The sequence below is a fragment of the Paroedura picta genome, chromosome 2, assembly GCF_049243985.1.
Source record: "Paroedura picta isolate Pp20150507F chromosome 2, Ppicta_v3.0, whole genome shotgun sequence".
NCBI classification, from domain to species: domain Eukaryota; kingdom Metazoa; phylum Chordata; class Lepidosauria; order Squamata; family Gekkonidae; genus Paroedura; species Paroedura picta.
In genome coordinates, this window is record NC_135370.1 from 55163961 (window position 1) to 55183871 (window position 19911).

Genomic DNA, 19911 nt, shown 5'->3' on the forward strand with positions numbered 1-19911 from the left:
AACATTTTGTGCTAATGGTAGGCTTTAAAACAAAGGACATACATGCCTGAATGATTGGGAGAAAACTGTTGGATCATCTGCGCACCCTTCTCCCAGCTCATTTCCCACCTTCAGAATACAAAAATGGGGCTGTGTTTTGCCCGCCTGATACCAAGAAGACCGTGGACACTTTTAAAAAGATCTTATTTCATTTGGATAATGTAGGTTTGCACTGCAACATGGACCTCACCATTAAAAAAAACTCAAAGCAGGAAATGGAGAGGGAAGGGTGGGAACAAGGGTGAGACAACGCTGGCCAGACTATCACGAGTTTTCCCCTCCATACGCTCTTATGCCTGGTTGCTCACAGTGATAGGATAATTTTTTTTTGTAGCGAATGTATTTGGTGCATATTTAGAATTCCATTTTACATATGAAGTTATAGTATAATATTTTAAAGAAAATCCATTGTTCATGTTGATTCATTGTGAAATGCTTCTGAACAATCGAAACCACACAAATTCAGATTCTAAATCAGGAATGGATCCAAAACAAGGGGCTTTCCCGAAGCTTGAAAGGTCTATTCCACTACTGGAAATTTCCATGTTTCAGAGGAAGGATCCAGTGTCAGAAGAACAGCTCCCGTTAATCCAACTCCAAGTTAACTACTTTTGGGAGAATCACTGATGGAACATATGCCTAATTGACATTAAACATCTTTCCTGCTTGTAGCATAATACCAATTTTATTGTTTTTAGCTAAAATGGAACAAAGCTTAAGGGAGTTTTAATAGAACAACTAAGATTATGTTTGTGCAGCAAACAGTTTCACATACACAGTCATTAAAGCCAACAGATACTATCCAAGGATAGGACCAACTTTAGGAATGATGACGAAGTGCCAAATCTCTCATGCTCCCCTGTGTATTCTGTTCCAGTAGATCCCCGATATATTCAAGCTCCGATTAAGTATCTCTCTTTGTTTGGAAGCTAAATATTATAGGAGGTCATTTGCCCTAATGAGGTCCTTGGCCTTACTCTTCACAATCCCGGAGGGCCAATTTAAGAAAGTTCAAAGAGCTAAAAGACTTGTAATTGTGGGGAGGTTGAGTCCCTTAAACAGGTATCCTTTTTTTACATCAGCAAGGACCAGGTTCATCTTCCCTCTTCTCAGAGATGCCCCCAGTTGTATGGAAGATGCAAAAATCAAGTTTCTCCTATGGCCCCCATTGCCACAGTTTGCTAAATACTGTGCTCATGTATTCAATGCACATGAAAGACAGAAATGATGCTGCAGAGGAGACTTATCGAATTTAAAATAAAACATCCTTTAAGTTGTTTATTTTCTTTATAGAGAATGCTTTTTTCTATTGTATATGTCAATCAACTTGTCTGAAATGGCTGTATTAAATACATACATGCAGCCTTCCAGCTGAAATATAGAGGTCCATTTCATACAGGGCAAACAACAACTGAAAATGCTCTTGAGTAAGCTGTAGCACAGAACCACTGAAGGCACAACAAAAAAAGGGCTGGGGAAAGGTGTTAAGTTCATACAAAGATAGGGTGTCCTTCAGGCATGTGGCTTCTGGGCCATGGAAGACATAAATAAGCACAGACATTTTGAATGGAACCAAGATGGATATAAGTGGTCTACAAAACTCATACTAGCACAATAAGAACATAGTGGCTGGGCCCAATAGACAAATAGACACCCCCCCCCAAATCACCCACTCACCCACCCACCCAGCCATCTCTCTCTCTCCCCATCTCTGTCTGTCTTTTATCCATCTTTCTAACCTCTATCTAGTTCAGGCATGCTCAGAGTTATCCAGAAAGCTTCTATAGCAGACTATATTGAACGTTGGCAGAGTACATCAAACCTGGATCATCATTATCTTCTACACTTTAAACAGTTTACCAAACTGGTTATTCAGAAGAAGCAGGTGAAGAGCTCTATACAAGCCTCTGGAAAGAGCCAGGAATAAAGTGGGAGCAAGATATAGAATGGTAGCAACTGATACCTCATTCTAAGCACAAATGGTGGTACAGTAGATTGTTATAACAAGGCAGGAACTTTGTAGGAACTTTGTAGCTTACAGTGTACGTAGCATAGAAATATGTTAGAATTGTTCCACTTATGTCTGAATGCCTTTGTGTGTCAAAAGTCCTTCAGCAATCTGGGGTGTTTTTGTGCTATTTGCTTTGGGAGCAAACCATTTGCTTATACAGGGAGCGTTGCCCTCACCCTGAACTGACATTCTTTACTATCAGTCACCTCCCTAGAGCAACCTTTAATTGGCTACATAGAGTCATGAGGTCATCTTGTTCTCTACATGATCACCAATTATATGGAATGACCCTTCTTCTAGGAAGCATTACCCTCAGATTTACTTGGCCTCATTTGTTTTCAGTAAAAGAAATCGTACCAAACCAGTGGCTTGTTTGGTAAGCTTGGTGAATAGCCTCAAAATTAAGGGGATGTTCAAGAATTGCTTCATGAAAGCACTATTTTCAGCCCCCAAATCAAAACAGAACACTTGGTGTAGCTGTACTGGAGATTTCTCAACTGGTTTGAGAAAATGCCCTATGATGCTTCATTGAGAACCTATTTATATAAAAATTGCCTTATTTCAGACTTATAATATAGTACTGCTGAAGCTTAAATGAAAATGGCAGAATCCCAGCTTTCTTTCGGTTCGATGTTAAGACCATTACTTATATAGCTTGATGCCTTATACATAAGCATATTTAAATATATTTCCATACCACCAAATGCCAGACTCAATTTTTGGCAGTGATGGAAGAGTAGAATAGACATTACCATTTCTAAAATACCATTTTCTAAACAATCAGTGTTCAGTCTCATTTTTAAAAGCTTTATATTGCTTTGACAATGTTCAGAAATCCTATGAGTTAAAGAAAGCCCCTGAATTCAAATAAATACTTATTTTGGTGTTTTTATACTTGCAATAGGAAGAATATTTTGATTCATTCTTACTTTATCTGTGGGACCTGGAGATCAAAGAGTAGAAATAACTTTGAACAAAATATCAAACCTCCTATGATTTTGGAGAGTTTAGACAGATTTATAGTGTCTTTAGTCTACAGTCTAAGTTTTTAGCTAACACGTGGGAGCCCAAAAGGGACTTGTAGGAGCAGCCATGATATTGCCTCCATCTTTGCTTCCTCCCCTCTGCTTTATCCTTTCGCTCATTTGGTCTCTTTCTCTCATTTTTCCTTCCCCAATGTCTGCTCCCCACTACTTTCTCACTTTCTCCCTCTCTTCCTTAATGCCTAATGCACAGAGCTCTCGCTTGCTTTCTCTCTCTTTCTCTGTCCTTTACCCTATTGGTCTTTCTTCACTCTCTTTTCCCCAATACCTATTCTCCCTCCCTGGAGAGAAAGCAATCATGAGGTTGGTGGTGATAGTTCCTCCTCTTCCCTGCCAGAGACACACACCTGGATATAGTAGCATTGCCACGGGAAAGGAAGCAAAGAAAGGGATGGTGGAGGTTCCTCTCCCACCTCTAGTGCCATTGCTGAAGAAGCAGTGATAGCAGACTGTTCCTAATTGCTTTGCTTTTACAATAGCTTGATCAGCACATATTTAATTGGTGACATTACTTATCTCTGTTCCATAAAAAGCTTCAGTTGCTGATATCTGAAGATTAACCTGTTGATAAAGGCCATTATTTTATTTTGCTGTCTACCTGGCTACTCACCATGAAATGCACACATGCTTTCCCCCTCATCATATATTTGGTTGTTATGAGGAAACAAGCAGGGGACCCCTCAAGGATTTGCAGGGGGCGTCTCAGTTTCCCTCACTATTTTACTCTTTTCCTGTTATGAAATTCCCCGTGTCATTCCTCTTTTCTTATTTCCTTCTCTTCTTCCCACTGATTAAGCTTTATCTGTCTCCTATCCTCCATTTTCCATTCTTTCCTCTCCCTGGCAACCTTTCCCCAGGAAACTCTGACCCAGTTGCATGGTGGATTACTCAATTTCCCCTATTTCAGCCTCCTTGTACTATTTGCTCTTTTTGTCTTTTCTGCCAGCCCCCATTTCCTCAGACAGGGTAAGTGACCGTTCTACCTCCTCCTCCCCCTCCCTGGCTTAGGGAAGTAAATAAAAACACACAAATCATTATTCTCAGCTTCAATCTGTCTTTCCCATCTACCCAACTTTTATCTGTCCCACCTTTTCAGAGATATTTATTATTAATTTATTATTATTTTTACACCTCTACAATAGGGACCCAAGCAACAAACATAAATTTCCTGGGGAATAATTTAAAGGAATGGGACAGTATTGCTGTCATTCTCAGCTCATAGGCAGCTTTGCTTGTGAAGGTGGAGGGAGAGATTTAAAGGGACTGGGCAGCTGCAGTTAAGAATGAGAGATTACCACCCACTCCATTTAAACTCCTCCCCAATTTCAGGAGTAATTTAAGTGATTGGGTGGTGTAACTATTATTCTCAGCTGGTAGATGGCTACCCAGTCCATTTAAATTCCTCCCCCACACTCACAGGCAACTTTGTTTGTAAAAGTGAGGGGGGATGGATTTAAATGGAACAGGTAGATATATACCATCTTTCAATGACAAGGACATGACCTGCTTGTGAAGGTGGAAGGCAGATTCAAAGGGAACCCCTATCTAGTGTCCATTTCATTCCAGAAGCAATGGGATTTATTGCTAATTCTAAATAATTGTGCCAAGCGTGTGCTACTGGATGCAATGGAAGCTGAAAAGTACTCCATGGTCCTCCTCATAAGCATCCTATGAGATGGTCTTGATGTCATCCTCCAAATTCACATTAGTCATTTCAACTCCCATTTCTTCTAATGCAGCTCCCTGGTATACCAGTATGCTAGCTTGAGATGGGGGTGGAGAAAGCACTGACGTGTGATCTCATCAATGGCAGCCAGTAGCCACCAGTCCTTGACTAATTCATTCACTGAGCCAGCAGAAAGCATTGGATCCCACAGAGTATGCAGGACACCAATTAGATCCACAATCTCCTCAGGCAGGCATACATCTACCCAATGCCAACACAGGGCAGGATTCATACGAAGATCTCGACCTTCAAGGCAGAATGATCTGACCATGGTACTCTATTTATAGCCATCATCCAATTCCGCATCAAAGATCTAGCCCAGTGTATGTCCTGCTTGATGGGTCAGACCAAACTGAATGATAGACAGATCAGATGGTATTTCAACTAATACATTGTTTATAATCAGCTTTCTTGTATTTTTTCCTTTTTATTGAAAAGTATTACAACATGGAGGTCAAGCCAAAACAGTATCTAGATAGATTTTGTCATTTTCAAGGGTCAAGCCTTTTCTCAGTGGCTTTCCCTTAAAAAACTCTTATCCTGCTATTCTTTCATAAAATGTCATTTTTGGTATTGTATTCACATTCAAAAATCTAAATCAATGTAGTATTTAGTATAATTCGGCCACTGGTTCCTAAAGTTACCAGGGACCAGCAGCAAACTATGAGAACCCTCATGTTGCCATGAAAGACACAGTAGGACTGGTTTCTGACTAGAGGCACTCATCCATATTGCCACTGAAATCCTCCAAGATAAGTTCCACTGAGCACTGCAATGCTGAGGCAACTGCTGCCTCCAGGAGACTTGGTAGGGCATTTGCTGGTTCATTAGGCAGTTACTATACCAGCCAGATGGCCAGTTTCTCAACTGAGTCCTATCCCAGGCACATACATTCAATGTCTGGAGTCATTAATATTGGGGCTGTCGTGTAGCAGAAATACTCCCAGATCAGCATAGCCACCCCCTGACCCATAGTCTGGGACTGATGGAGGACCCAGTAACCAGGTAGGCTAGTTCTTTCAGAGCAACAGTCTTGCCCTACCTTGTTCATGTCTTGATCATGCATCCCAGCTCTACCTTATGATCTGCAATTAAGCTTGCAGAGTCAGTGATGAAGCTGAATTATTTCTGTTAGTCTTATCCACTCCAACTTTCAGGATGTGACAAGGGTAGAAGGGTCAAAGCATTCATACATATCTTACCCCTTCTTTTGATCCTCCTTCTCCCACTGCCCTGCCCCTCACCATACATTTTAATTACAGAAATCAAGGCTGAATGGATGGCAATACTATTGTGGTTATCTAGCAATGGCATTTTACCGACCTCGGAAGGATGGAAGGTTGAGTCAACCTTGAGCCGGCTGCTGGGATCGAACTCCCAACCTCATGAGCAAAGCTTTCAGGCGGCTGCCTTACCACTCTGCGCCACAAGAGGCTCTTGTGTACCCAGCTTGCTGCTGGGGGGTAAACGGTCATGACTGGGGAAGGCACTGGCAAACCACCCCGTATTGAGTCTGCCATGAAAACGCTGGAGGGCGTCACCCCAAGGGTCAGACATGACTCGGTGCTTGCACAGGGGATACCTTTACCTTTACCTTTAGCAATGGCTACTGAAGGCATTTACTTCTTCACACCACAGGCACTAATTCCATTGATTTGTAGGACTTTACACTTCATTTCTTTTAAAATATTTCAGTCCTTTCTAGAAACCCAGAAATTTCCTCTGGGTTTGTAGAAAGAATGGCCTTGTCTGCTGGTTTCCAATTTCCAGATTTAAGTATCCATAGATGGGGTGACACTGAAAACTAGAAAGGCTGATGTATAAGAATATTTAAACATCTGAACTTCATTTCGATCATAGGTAAAATACAATAGATGGAAAAAATAGGGTGTGCATTTCAAGGTCAGTTGTGAAGTCTAAACTCAGCCCCTGCTTTTGTGTTTTCAGAAGCTGGTATATAGTGATCTGAAGATGCAAGGAGAACAGTATGTATACCATAAATCTTATAAATCACACTTGTTGACATATTGTATTTTCTTTCCCTGTGTATTCGTGCTACAGTTCTACAGATCCCTATATATATACACATAGGATTAGATAGTCAGAACACATTTAACCCACCAGGAAACTCGACCTACACTTATTAACAGTACCTCTATTCATTGGATGATTATACTTTCCTACCATGCAATGCAATTTTATGGAAGCAGCACTATTTGAGAATAACAGCATAAAAGCAACAGGATGGCTTATTCAGCGAACGTAACAGAATGACCAGATGGTAAGTGTCTAGACAAACCTCTCAGGGTTGGCAGATACCCAAAACTGATTGAACCCACAACCCTCTTCCCTAATAAACATCTCAATCCTAGCAGTGTTAATATAGAGATTCCCAATTAAGAATAACTTCCTTTATGTCCTTTCTAGTATGCACAGCTTACTTTGGGTTTGCATTGAAGTCAAGTTGGTAGGTCTTAATTTGAATGCCTTGCCTGCATGCGGCATACTCCCCTCTCCCCTGATTTTCTCTTGCATACCAATAAGATAAAATGAAATAGTATCATGGCAGTGAAATTCCAGTGGTAGTGCCATAGTCAGCGCCTGCATGCAGGTGCAGAGCTCTGCACCTGCGTGCGGGCACTGGGCTGCGCGCCACTGCTGCCCCTCTGTGCTGCAGTGCGGGCTGCCTTGGGCTTTGATGATCGCCAAAGCAGCCCTGGAGCGCACAACCCTATTCTGGATTTGGGGAGCTGCAGAAGGACCAGAAATGCTCCCCTTCTGGTGCTCTTGGATCCAAAGTGACAAGGAAATGATTCTGCCCTGGGAATGCTTACTCATTAGTAAGTGATAGGTCTAATCCAAGAATGGCCCACCCTGGTAGTTTAGCCCCAATCAGGAGGCAGCCCTTAGCCAGGAAGGGCTCTCAAACTCCAACTTCCTGCCAGTTTCAGAAGTTTGCTGGGTGGAAAAGGAGCCAAATTTCCCTTCAGAAGAGATTCTTCAAGCTGCATTTAGTTTCTGGTAACCATCTTAGCAGGTCATTAGTTGTTCTCCCCCCTTCATCAGTGTACAAACTCCACTATGAATTACTTTTCCATCTTGTAAATTTCTGGGGTATTATTAATAGTAATAGTAATAATAATAAATATCTATACTGCCCTCCCAAAATGGGATGCGTCTTACAAACTGAGTTTAATGCTAGACTTGGATCACTGGGGAAAAAATTAGAGACAGGGAAAGATTTAAACATTGTGTGTGTATATATAAAAGTTTTAAAAGGCCCATGCCCTCAGGAGGGGACATCAAGCAGGTGGCCAGAAAAAAAAACCCAGGAAAGAAGACAGAGGGAGGCAGTCAAGCAGGAGGAGGCCAGCAATCCAAGCACACAGAGAAACACAGGAAGGCTGCCCTGCCACACAAGGGTGCCCACTTGTTTCCCTCCCTCTTTGGTGGCTTCCTTGCGTCTCCCTCACTTCCCTGAGATAGTCTAGATCTCAGCTGGGATGCCAGAGGATGAAAGTCACCCTTTAATTTGGCCCCCAGTGTCCTTCTACTCTGCTAGTGAACCCACCTGCTCACAGCAGCTCTGGGAATCTCCCCACACTGCCCACATTGCCCAGTCCCAACACCATGGCCTAAAGACAGGAAGATATGATGGAGCTAGCAAGGGGGATAAACTCAGTTGGTCATTTGCATGTTGGACAGCGGTCATGCCACTAGTGGAACATGTGCCCAGTTGGTGCCTTGCTTGCTCCCTCCCTCCTTCCCTACCTTTGTAGTGCATCTACCACTGTCTCCCCGGGCTCTTGATTGGGGTTTCCTCCTGAGGTTATGCAACTTTTAACTGCACACACACATATGACATATAAAGCTTTCTATGTCACTAATTCCCCTCCCCAAGAATCCAAATTTGGCAAATAAAACCTAATTGCTAGACTCATCCCAGTTGTATTTCTAAAAATTAAACATGTAAATAATAGGGGAGTCAGTATACCAATGAAGGGGGGGAGAAATGGCAAAAGGTTTACGGTGAGAGGAATGACTTCAATGTTGCAGTGGAGAGGCCTCTGAGGGAAGGAAAAAGGATGGATGGGGAAAATCCATGGAATTGGTATGAATTTGAATTGCCTTCAGCTTGGAAGCATGGGGAAAAACCACCACAAAACCACTGTCAGAAAGCATGGGAAAACAGCAGCGAGAAAGGGAATTGAGTGCTGACGGTGAAGGTGCATGGGGAAAGCAAGGGGAAATGCAAAACAGAAAAGAAAGCCCAATGAACATGCATGATGAATGCACGGGAAAACAACCATGCATAAAAGGTCAATAATTGGGTGAGATACATTCTTTGGTCTGCATGGCTTATGCTTCTAACATGACTTCTGCAATGGTCAAGTAGCTATTAAAGAAAAAAACTGATCGTGGCTAAAGATGTCGTCCTGAGAGGGTGGCAGGGCATCTGCTCTGCTATCTCTGAAGCCTGACAGGGGTCAATTGCGCAAGCAATTGGCAGAAAAGAGGAGGGGTATGCAAACCCCACCTCACCTTTCTACCCAGGAAGTTCTTGGGGCCGTCTCCAATCCTTTAGGGAGTATATCTCCCTGGATTATAGGCTGTCAGCGTTCCAGGTCCAGAGGACGACTGCCATTTTCTATCTTGGACTTTCTTTTCTTTCTTTAATCTTAAAGTATCTGCTTCAACCCTACACGATGATTTACCACAAATGAACGTTTTGAACTGAGGGGAGGACATCGGCTGAGTTCCAAAACATCATTTACTGCAAGCATCTCTCGTTTTTTTTTTCTCCGTCTCTCTTCCTGCATCAAAGCCCTTTGTTTCCCCCCTCCTCTTACTCTGCTCTGCCCGAAGCTACCTCGTTATGAGGCATGCTAATTCTCCTAACTAAGCAGAAGAAGGACTCAAATCAACTCGAATTAATTGGCAAAAGCTCTTATTGTAATTGTTTTGGTTTTCAGAAATAAGAGATAAGAGCTGTGAATGGGAAGATCTCACGAGAACTCTGTGCCAGCACGAGAATACCTGCCTTAACTGACTTCAATATGTCACATGCCAGAGGATAAAACAGAGGACCTCTACTGGCCACTTGTAAAATTGTTTGAGGCCGTTTTTTTTAAAGTCAAAAACATGTCTATGTTAAAAAGATCCAAGATGCCAAGGAAGAAGTCTTTAACAGGAATGATGGATCAATAACAGTGGCTGATGACAGCTCTAAACAAGGTGGAAAACCAACAGCAGAAGAGAAATCTGAAATTCATATCTTCAAGGAGATCCAAGATGCCAAGGAAGAAGTCTTTAACAGGAATGATGGATCAATAACAGTGGCTGATGACAGCTCTAAACAAGGTGGAAAACCAACAGTAGAAGAGAAATCTGAAATTCTGGAGACGGAAAATGGGATGCCGGAGTTCTGCAGCCCAGATAAGGACACCCTTTTAAAAAAGACATATAGCCATCTCAAAGCAACAGTGTACAAAAATCAATCAAAAGAAATATGGATCTGCAGTGAAAGTAACCGATTTAAAGGAGCTCTTTGGGGAAAAAATTGTATTGATACTGGAGTCCAGGAGGTGCAACGGCCTCAAGATTTATCGATGCATATTCTGCGGGAAAGAGTACAACTGCACTTTCTACGCCAAAGGCCAATGGGACAGAATATAAGTCTACGGGAACGACAAGATGTAGCAAGCCTCGAGATGAGACCCCCTTAAGAAGACCGAAAGCTCATATTGTTTTATGTTTAATGTTATACTGTATTCTATATTTCTATTTTTATGAAAAAGGGGAAGCAATGTCTTTTTCTCTCTTGTTTCTTTTCCTTTGTAGGCATATAGGTAATATAATCATTAGTGTTGGAAATATAAAATGGGGTTCTCCCCCCTTATTTTTTCTTTCTTCTATTAGTGTATTGTTCTAGGACCAAAGCCTACACTGACCTGTAGAAAATGTTTAATGTTAAGCTTTCAACTTAAATCTGAAAATATACCTGTCAGGATGGCTCTTAGAATGGGTCAAGTATAAATTGTTTTGTAGATGTATAAGAATTAAGGATAAGGAGAAGCTATAGAAGACTGAAAGCTTATATTGTTCTATGTTTAATGTTAAGCTTTAATCTAAACCTGGAAATCTTATTATTCTCTGTATTAACAACATATACTGTATCCTACATTGCTATTTTTATGAAAAAGGGGAAGCAGTGCCTTTTTTCTCTCTTGTTTCTTTTCCTTAGTAAGCATATAGGTAATATAATCGTTAGTGTTGGAAATATAAAATGGGGCTTTCCCCCCTTATTTTTTTTATTGGTGTATTGTTATAGGGCCAAGCTCATATTGATCTGTAGAAAATGCAAAGCTCTCAACTTATACCTGTCAGGATGGCTCTTAGAATGGGTCAAGTATAAATGGTTTGTAGATGTATCTGTATTAAGGATAAGGAGAAATTATGAAATCCTTTTGTAATTTTTTTTCTTTGTACATCTTTAAGGCAAAGCCCTACTTTCCTCTCCCTTCATCAGGGTATTGATACAGGGCCAAAACTCATACTGTTCTACAAGAAATGTTTAATGTTAAGCATCTAACTTAAACCTAGAAATATCTGCCAGGATAGCTCTTAGATTGTATCAAGCAGTTAACGTGAGGTCTACGATCTCTCAAGTAAGTTGATTAATAATAACTTTTCTTTTGTATATCTAAACAGGCCTTTTTTTTAATGTAGTGGAAATGTGGATGGCTCTTAGACTCATGGCTTTTAGAGTTTTGGGCAAAAGTTTATATCACTGTGGAGTCAATGTGGGGTCGTATATTTTCAAATGATGATTATATTTTATTTACTGCTTTTTGTATCAATAACTCGTGTTGCATCCTATATTTCTATCTTTATGAAAATAAAAAAAATCATTACAAAAAAAAGAAAAGAAAAAAACTGTGCTAACCTCTTGAAAAACGTAGATCAGGGGTAGTCAAACTGCGGCCCTCCAGATGTTCATGGACTACAATTTCCATGAGCCCCTGCCAGCAGGGGCTGGCAGGGGCTCATGGGAATTGTAGTCCATGGACATCTGGAGGGCCGCAGTTTGACTACCCCTGACGTAGATCATCATGAGCAGAATGGACAAGGTGGTTTTTTGTAGTGTAAAACATATGCATAAGAGAATGGCAACGGATTATTGTTTGTTTAATGTTTCTGAAGTAGATCTGAAGGATACTTGGAATGTAGGGATAGCTTTTGGGATAATTATTCCTAATGAAGTGCAAGATTTAGGCGAAGATTATCTTAGCTGATGTAGAATGCAGGGAATAATAACATGAAAGTGTGAATTCTGTCACAAACCTTACAGGTATGGTTTTCTGTATAAGGGACTGGAATGCATGAGGTCTTTCAGATTAGTCTTCATGGTGGAATTGGACTTCTATTTTCCCTCAGTAGATGGGTATGCACATTGTATATTGCCAAATATTTCATCTGACCGCAACGCTGTATTAAATAAACTAACTACCCATTGGCAGTAGATGGGTAATACTTTGGTTACTGAAGCATATGAGATAATTTCAGCAGAAAATCAAGTTGCATTTTGTATATTAGAATAAAGCTTTTGAGTTCATGGATCATAAACATTTATGGTTGGTTTTAAAAGAAATGTGTGACCCACAACATCTGTTTGTTTTGATACACAACCTGTATTCTGGACAAAAAATTTACTGTTGGGACAGAACATGGAGAATCAGAATAGTTTCCTATTGGCAAAGTTATTGGACAAGGATGTATTTCCCCCCCATCTTTTCAATCTTTTAGACACAGGTGGAATGAGAACTGGTGGAAGGAACATTAATAATTTGATATATAAGTTGAAAACATTACTGGCAGGAAAGACCCAAAACACTACTGAAGCAGGATTACAGCTGAACATAAAAAGACAAAAGCAATGACTATTGGAAAATTGCACAACTTTAAGGTTGATGATGAAGAAACTGATATTCTTAAAGATTATATATTCCTTGGTTCTACCATCCACCAAAAGAAATCAGAAGGAGACTGGAAGGGTGATAATGAAAGAGCTAGAAAATATTCTTCAGTGGAAGAACATCTCACCCAGACCCAGACTGTCCAATATCATTAGTGCTTGGAAGCAAAGCAAGGTGGAACCTGACAAGTATTTGGAGGGAAGACCTCGAAGGAATACCAGGGTTGTGATGCAGAGGAAGGCAATGATAAACCATCTCTGAATGCCTCTTGCACTGAAATCCCTAAGGGGGCACTATAAGTCAGCTGCGACTTGATGGCAAAAAAACGGGGGATGTGTTGCTGGTGATGGTCAAGATAATTAATAATATAGTGTTACCCATTACTATGTATTGTTGTGAAATTTGGGGTGGGGGAAAGCTATATTACTTTGAAGTGTGTTGTTGGAGGTGATGGTGATGTGCTAAAAAGATACGGTAAGTAAGTTCTAGATCAAAATCAAGTCAGAACTCTCCTTAGAAACTAAAATGACTAAACTGAGATTATCTTACTTGGGTCAAATGATGAGAAGATGAGTTTTGCTGTAAAAACCAATAATTCTAGGAACAATTGAAGTCCGCCGGAGGAGAGAAATATCCAACATGAGACGGATCAACTCAGTGAAGGAAGCCATGGCCCTCAGTTTGCAAGACCTAAGCAAGATTGCTAATGAAAGGACTTTTTGAAGGTCAAGCTTAGGGATGCGCACATACAAAACCATGAAGCAGAATTCATCACAAATTTTGCTCTGCTTGTGCATTATCAACAGATTGAACTGACTGGATATGCATGTACTAGTACATTCTGGTTCCTATACTGATGGGGTCCAGCTGACATACTGGATCCTGTACTATTGCTAGAGAAGGAAGTTAATTTTTGTTTTTTTGGGGGTAGCTTTCTTTCAGCTCCTTTTAATATAGAATATAGACACCTACCATGACTCAGCTGATCTGGCCATGCGGATCCATACAATGGCTACCTCAAGTCCAGAATATTGTAATACTCTCTCCCCTTAAACTAAAAATGATAATTACAGTAGGTACAGAATGCCGTAGACTAGTTACTGTTGGGTGCACAGATATCACATCCATTCTACAGTCACGCCATTGATTACTTGGTTCAGTTCAAAGTATTGGTTATCTCCTACAAAGCCCTCAATGGCCTTGGACAGACATACTTGCAGGACTACTTCTGCACCAGCTCAGCTGCACCAGCTTTAACCATCTGAGTCAAGCCTTTTGAAAAGTACCACCCTGCAAAGGGTAAGTTCAGCAACTGCCCTTTCACCCACAATCTACGTGGTGGTTCCTGCCTTGTGGAATGGTCTGCCTGAAAAGGTCAGGAAAGTTTCCCCTCATCTATCATTCAGCAGGCAATTTAATAAAGAGATTAGAAAATAGAATGGAGCAGTTTTATAAGAAAATTAGACTGAACAGTTTGGGGAGTGCTTTTATAGAACAATCAGATTGCGCTCTGCAGCAGTGTTTTCTGTCTCTATTATCTTGTTCTATATCTGCATTGTCTTTTACCTCTGTAGATCCCTTGTTTATGGTATAACTTGCCTTAGACAGTTTACCTTCTCATTCTGTAATCTAAAACGCTAGCTTTGTTCACTGGATGTCTCACGTGCTCAGATTGCATTGTTATTCTCTTCTGTAATCTGCCTTGAGTTTCAGCAAGAAGACACTGTATGTGTAAAGGAAATAAATACATTTGCTGCTATTTATGATGGTAGATCATTGTTTTCATTCCTATTTGTGTTATAGAGGTCTGTTAGCAAATGGGTCCCAATGAGTAAAATGCTTAAAGTGCTGGATTAGGCTCAAAGAGATTCCAGGTTCAAATCCTCATTCTGCTCCAGAGGTTGCTGGGTGGCTTTGACCCTCTTGTAGCCTCACCTACCTGGGTAGGCTAAAATGTACAAAGCAGAAAGGAAGATTTATTTCAGTGTCAAAAAGACAGTTTACTCTTTTAAAAAAGAAACTGATACAGTTTTTAAAAGGGCAGCACTTCTAGTTTACTGAAAATGATTCGTTATGCATTGTCATGCAGAAGCAAATAGGAAAATATATCCTACTGTAGCTACAGCTATCATGATGGCTGGTCCTGATTGTATCTCAGTAACATAGGTTTAGGACTAAGTAGATGACTCCATGGACTCCTTAATGAACAAGTACATGAACAAGTCCCACCATTTCCACTCAAACTTTATGCAAATCTTTTTGTCTGCTAATATTTTTGGACAATTCCCAGCATAGCATCTGGAGATGATGGCTGCTCTTAATTCAGAGAAAGCCCTCTAAGTTCTAGAAGCACAATGAACAAGGGGAGGAGCACTTTGTTGCTCTCACAAAGTGAACTTTCCATCTCATCCTAAGCCCTGGTTTGATAGTATGATTATTCATCACAAAACCCATGCATTTTTTTCTGAAAGTGAATGTCAGTTATTGATAATAATAATAATAATAATAATAATAATAATAATAATAATAATAATAATAATAATAATAAAATGATTCTTCCTCCCTGTCACTCTCGATACACCGGTTTATGTTGGGTTACAATACAAAAATTCCCATAATAATAGCCCCAATAAAACCCCATTAAAACCACACAAAAATACACAAAACCGTAGAATATGGCAGAAAAATAGTCCTACTCCCCACAGAATGCTTGCCACCCAAGCAGCAAGGGGCTGTGTTTGGAAAACCATCACCCAAAATAGTCAAGGATGGTACATCTCGGTGGCATACTTCCAGAAAACATAACAATAACAAAAGGATCATTTAAAATGAAATAATTTTTAACCTGGTCTGCAAATGGAAAATGATGCCTAACACTGGTTGCAATATGATAACTGAATCCTAAAATAGATAGTGCACATTAGGAAATGGAAAAGAAATACAATATACAATCTTAGAGGTGCTCCATAGAATATTTATAACTTAAAATAACATAGCTATGTAACATTGCTACATTTAAATATTTATACATTGTATCTCACATCTTCCCACAAAGTCTGCAAAGGATAGTCTAAATGAATGTATCTTCACTTAAAGCCCTTTCCACTTTCCCCATCAAATTTCTGAGCCTTATGAAAGATTTTTATCAATAAAATGCTTCAGATATCTGAGACCCAGGAGCTTTGAATGCTGACTCCGTTATTTTAGCATACTGGACTACCTTGTACTAAGTTGGGCCCCATCTAGTTCATGATTGTTTCCTCAGTTTGGCAGTGAGTCTTCAGGGTCTCACTCACTGTTTACATTGAGATGTTCTGCATGTAACGTATGTGACCTACCACTGGTCACAAGTCAAAGGTAGCAGTAATGAAGTTCATTCTCACAGGGTAGGTTCAGAAGCTGCATTGCAAGCTCACCTAGATTTTCTTCTGAGAGGAAAGTGTGCCCACACTTTGCTGTGACTCTAGTCAAATTCAGCTTCCACTTCAGATCTACTCCCTCTCACAGAACATACCTGCAGTCGCAAAAGTGAAGGGGCAGTAGCAAGCCTCCCATTTGCATCCTTTTATACTACACCAAGGCCTGTACTGGGTGTTGCAAGACCATCACACAAAGGTCAAAATGTGGTGAAAGCATGGACTTTCAACTGAGCCTGCACAGGGGGGAAAAACTGGTTTAAAAACTCAACGTACCTTTGCAAATTTTGCCCAACATAAATAGCTGGAAGAATGACAGCTGGAAATAGCTAACCTTCTCTCTAGGTAAAGACATATCTTGTTCGAGCACTCATCCAAGTGTGGAAATATTGCAAGCATAACACTCATGCTGAATTGAGACATAAATTTCATATCATAATAGTTGTATGTAAATTATTAGAAAATAAGAGGACAATGCTGAAACTATCAGCTAGAAAATTACTTTAGTACTGTAGCATATCATTTACTCAAGCATAAACTTTGTGAAGTCAGATACATTAAGGGAAGGGGGGGAATCCATAAATCCCTTTGGTAATAAAGAGAGAAATTAAAATTCAGGCAAAATTAAATTCTGAAAGATTAATGCTCTCCTTTATATTTGGATGACAACTATAAGCATAATGTAATTTCATGAATTTACTGCTTGAAAATGCAAGTTGATACTCCACCACGGTGCCATTTTCAGCACTGAGTAGAGATGTACTTTTTTTTTATTGGAATGTCCCAACAGGTAAATTTTGCAGCAGTAATGAAAAGACATTGAACTTTTAAACTGCCATGTAAAACAGGATGAGAAACGACTGATTTGTTTACTGTTGCTTGTTCCCATAAATATGCCATTTAAGCCTGTGTATGGGATTGGTTTGGATTGGCTTTCTAAATATGTGCTACTCAAAGTCATGATCAATAAGTAGGGCATTACTATTTTCAGCATGCAGCAAAATTGCTTCTGCAGGCAGAGGAGGGGAAGGTTGTTTTTTTCACTGATTCCCTCTGCCATGGCAGGAACTTATTTTGCACCCATGCTGCTTTTAAGAGCATCTTTGCCCCTAAGAACAGCATGTTAGTGACTTTAGTGAGCTGCAGAAAGAGGAAGAAGGTCCTAACTCTGTCATCTTCATTACTGGCAATGTTTTGGGTGCTATCCCTGCAGTCCCTTGCAAGCATATCCATGGTTGTACAACAAGCAGGTAAAGGCAAAGAGAGAAAATGACTGCCACATGTCTTGTTCTTCTGTATAAAAAAGTGTACCTGCAAGAAATCCTGATTCATATAGGCACCACATGGGGAGAGCAGAGGGGGATTAACCCTTCAGCCCAAATGCTGCTTTTATCCTTTCCCCATCTTTTTTCCCCTTAAGAAGCAGGGGGGAAAGTGAGACAGTTTTGATTACTGGAACCATACATAGTTTGGTGAGTTAAACCCCCCTTTCCACATGAACCTAATTCAAATTAGTATCATGTGCACTTTTTATTTGCATTTTACAATTGAAGGGAGATCAGTGACCTTCAGCACATTTGTTTCAGCTTTCAGTTTTATTATTGCAGTCCTCAAACTGTTTTTCAGCTCACTCCAGAACAGAACAGCATTGCAGAAAGAAAGAATCGTGCCCTAGCTGAGATGTGCAGATGCATGCTCCTAGAAGCACAGCTCCCTGAAAAAAATCCTGGGGAGAACTGATTAACACTGCTACCTTTCTAAAGAACAGGTTACCCACGAAAGGGGCCAGAAAGATGCCATATGAGCTATGGTATGAGCACAAGTTGAAGGTGTTTCAGTCAAAAAGTCTATACCTACATTCCCAAGGAGAAGCGAAGCAAGGGGGGCATGAGAACTGAGCAAGGTATTTTGTAGGATATATTTTAGGATGCAAAGGATACAGGATACTTAATCCAAGAACTGAAATGATAAAGACCTGTCTATATTGATGAGAAGGAAAAACCTATAAATATACAAAAAGACAAATAAGAGTTGGTTCTTATATGCCTCTTTTTTCTACCAGGAAGTGTCCCAAAGCAGCTTACAATCGCCTTCCCTTTCCTCTCCCCACAACAGACACCCTGTGAGGTGGGTGAGGCTGAGAGAGCCCTGATATTACTGCTTGGTCAGAACGGCTTAGTGCTGAGGCGAGCCCAAGGTCACCCAGCTGGCTGCAGGTGTAGTGGGGAATCAAACCCAGTTTGCCAGCTTAGAAGTCTGCGCTCCTGACCACTACACCAAGCTGTCTCTAAATGTCAAAGAATCCTCATGAATGGAGCTAAACAGAGTACAGCAGCCAGAAGCAGTGCAATTGAGCACCATGAACTTTGCAAATGAAGCACCAGCAGAAGGGGTTGCAGAAGTTGAAGTCAGAAAATCAACTACAGCAAACAAAGGAGTGCCACTGAGAAGACTCTCCTATTTAACTAAATCAGAGACTGTGGCAGAACCTTCCAATGAGAAGACATCTTTTATTCTTTTAAGCAGCTGGGTGCTTTACCCCCTTGCATATTTAAACTCTGCCACTTATTACACTTGGAATGATGGCAAGCCTAGAGAGGCCAATTGGCAGGATACATAAACTAAGAGCCTACCCTAGAAAACACTGACAAATCCTCTATAATGAGGAGGGGTTCCGTGGCACAGAAATCAACATGAGAATTATCTTGGAAAAATGGTAATCAAAACCCTAAAGGATTGTTAATGCTTGTACGTGTTTAAATGAGTAAAGGTTTGTTTTGTTTTTAGTTTCAGTTCAGATTTCTATTGTTAGTTTGCCTAATAAACAGTGACTTGTGGGTTTTTAAAACATTGTTATTCTTTTTTATTCACAGAGATTTGTTGAGGGGCTCCTTCAAGTTGGAACCCATATACACTTGGGTCTTGCAAAGCAATTCAATGTTATGAAAGTACAAGACCACCGTGTTTTTGAAGTATGCCAGCCGTAAACTTATACACTCTCCCACTGCTAAGTTTTTTACTCCAATTTCCCACAGAATGCTGACGCTAAAGAAGATATTAGAATATGTAATTCTGTGAGTACTCTTCCATTCCAGGTGAACTGGTAATGTCTACTTGTCAGTCTCTTCTGCTAGGGTGTTAATCAGAATCTGTAGCATCCGATATTGTTTTTGCAATAGAAAGCTAACCTAGTGTATGTGCATGAAAGAGAGAGAGACACACACAGAGAAAGCAGGGTTTTTAAAATATTGACCTAAACATTATTTCTGGGCACTAACTCAAATCAAATGCCATTTGGTTGTCTTTGAAGTTCATGAATAGTGCTAATTCAGAACACAACACACAGAGGATATGTTAAATTGAAATGACAGCTCCTTCAGACATTTGTTTCATATCAATGTGCTCTCCTGCACCTATGAATCTTGGTTTCTGGTAGTCCTACAAAAGCACAACACTTAAAGCCATTGCCCGAGATCGTGAACTATCCTGATATAAAAGACTGGAGGGCTTGTTTTCTGAACACATAAAAACATTAATATTTTATCATGCACAATTCAAATCTTTCTGTCACTAACACAAGATGTGAGAAATATAAAAGTCAATTACCGTGTGTCCTTTGAAAGGAGCCTCTGTCTAGGTCATAGTATTATGTAATCAGTTTAGGCTCCAATCGCAAATACATTTACATGAAAGTACGTTC

The 19911-nt window shown here is 40.3% G+C and overlaps 1 long non-coding RNA gene across 1 annotated transcript; it reads right to left on the minus strand.

Moving 5' to 3' along the window:
• Positions 1 to 10674: 10674 nt before the first annotated feature.
• LOC143828668 (uncharacterized) lies at positions 10675 to 11377 on the minus strand. Its single transcript, XR_013227818.1, has 2 exons — positions 11200 to 11377; positions 10675 to 10820 (listed from the first exon to the last, which is right to left on the minus strand). It is a non-coding gene; the product is annotated as an uncharacterized LOC143828668 (long non-coding RNA).
• Between the last annotated feature and the right edge of the window lie 8534 nt (positions 11378 to 19911).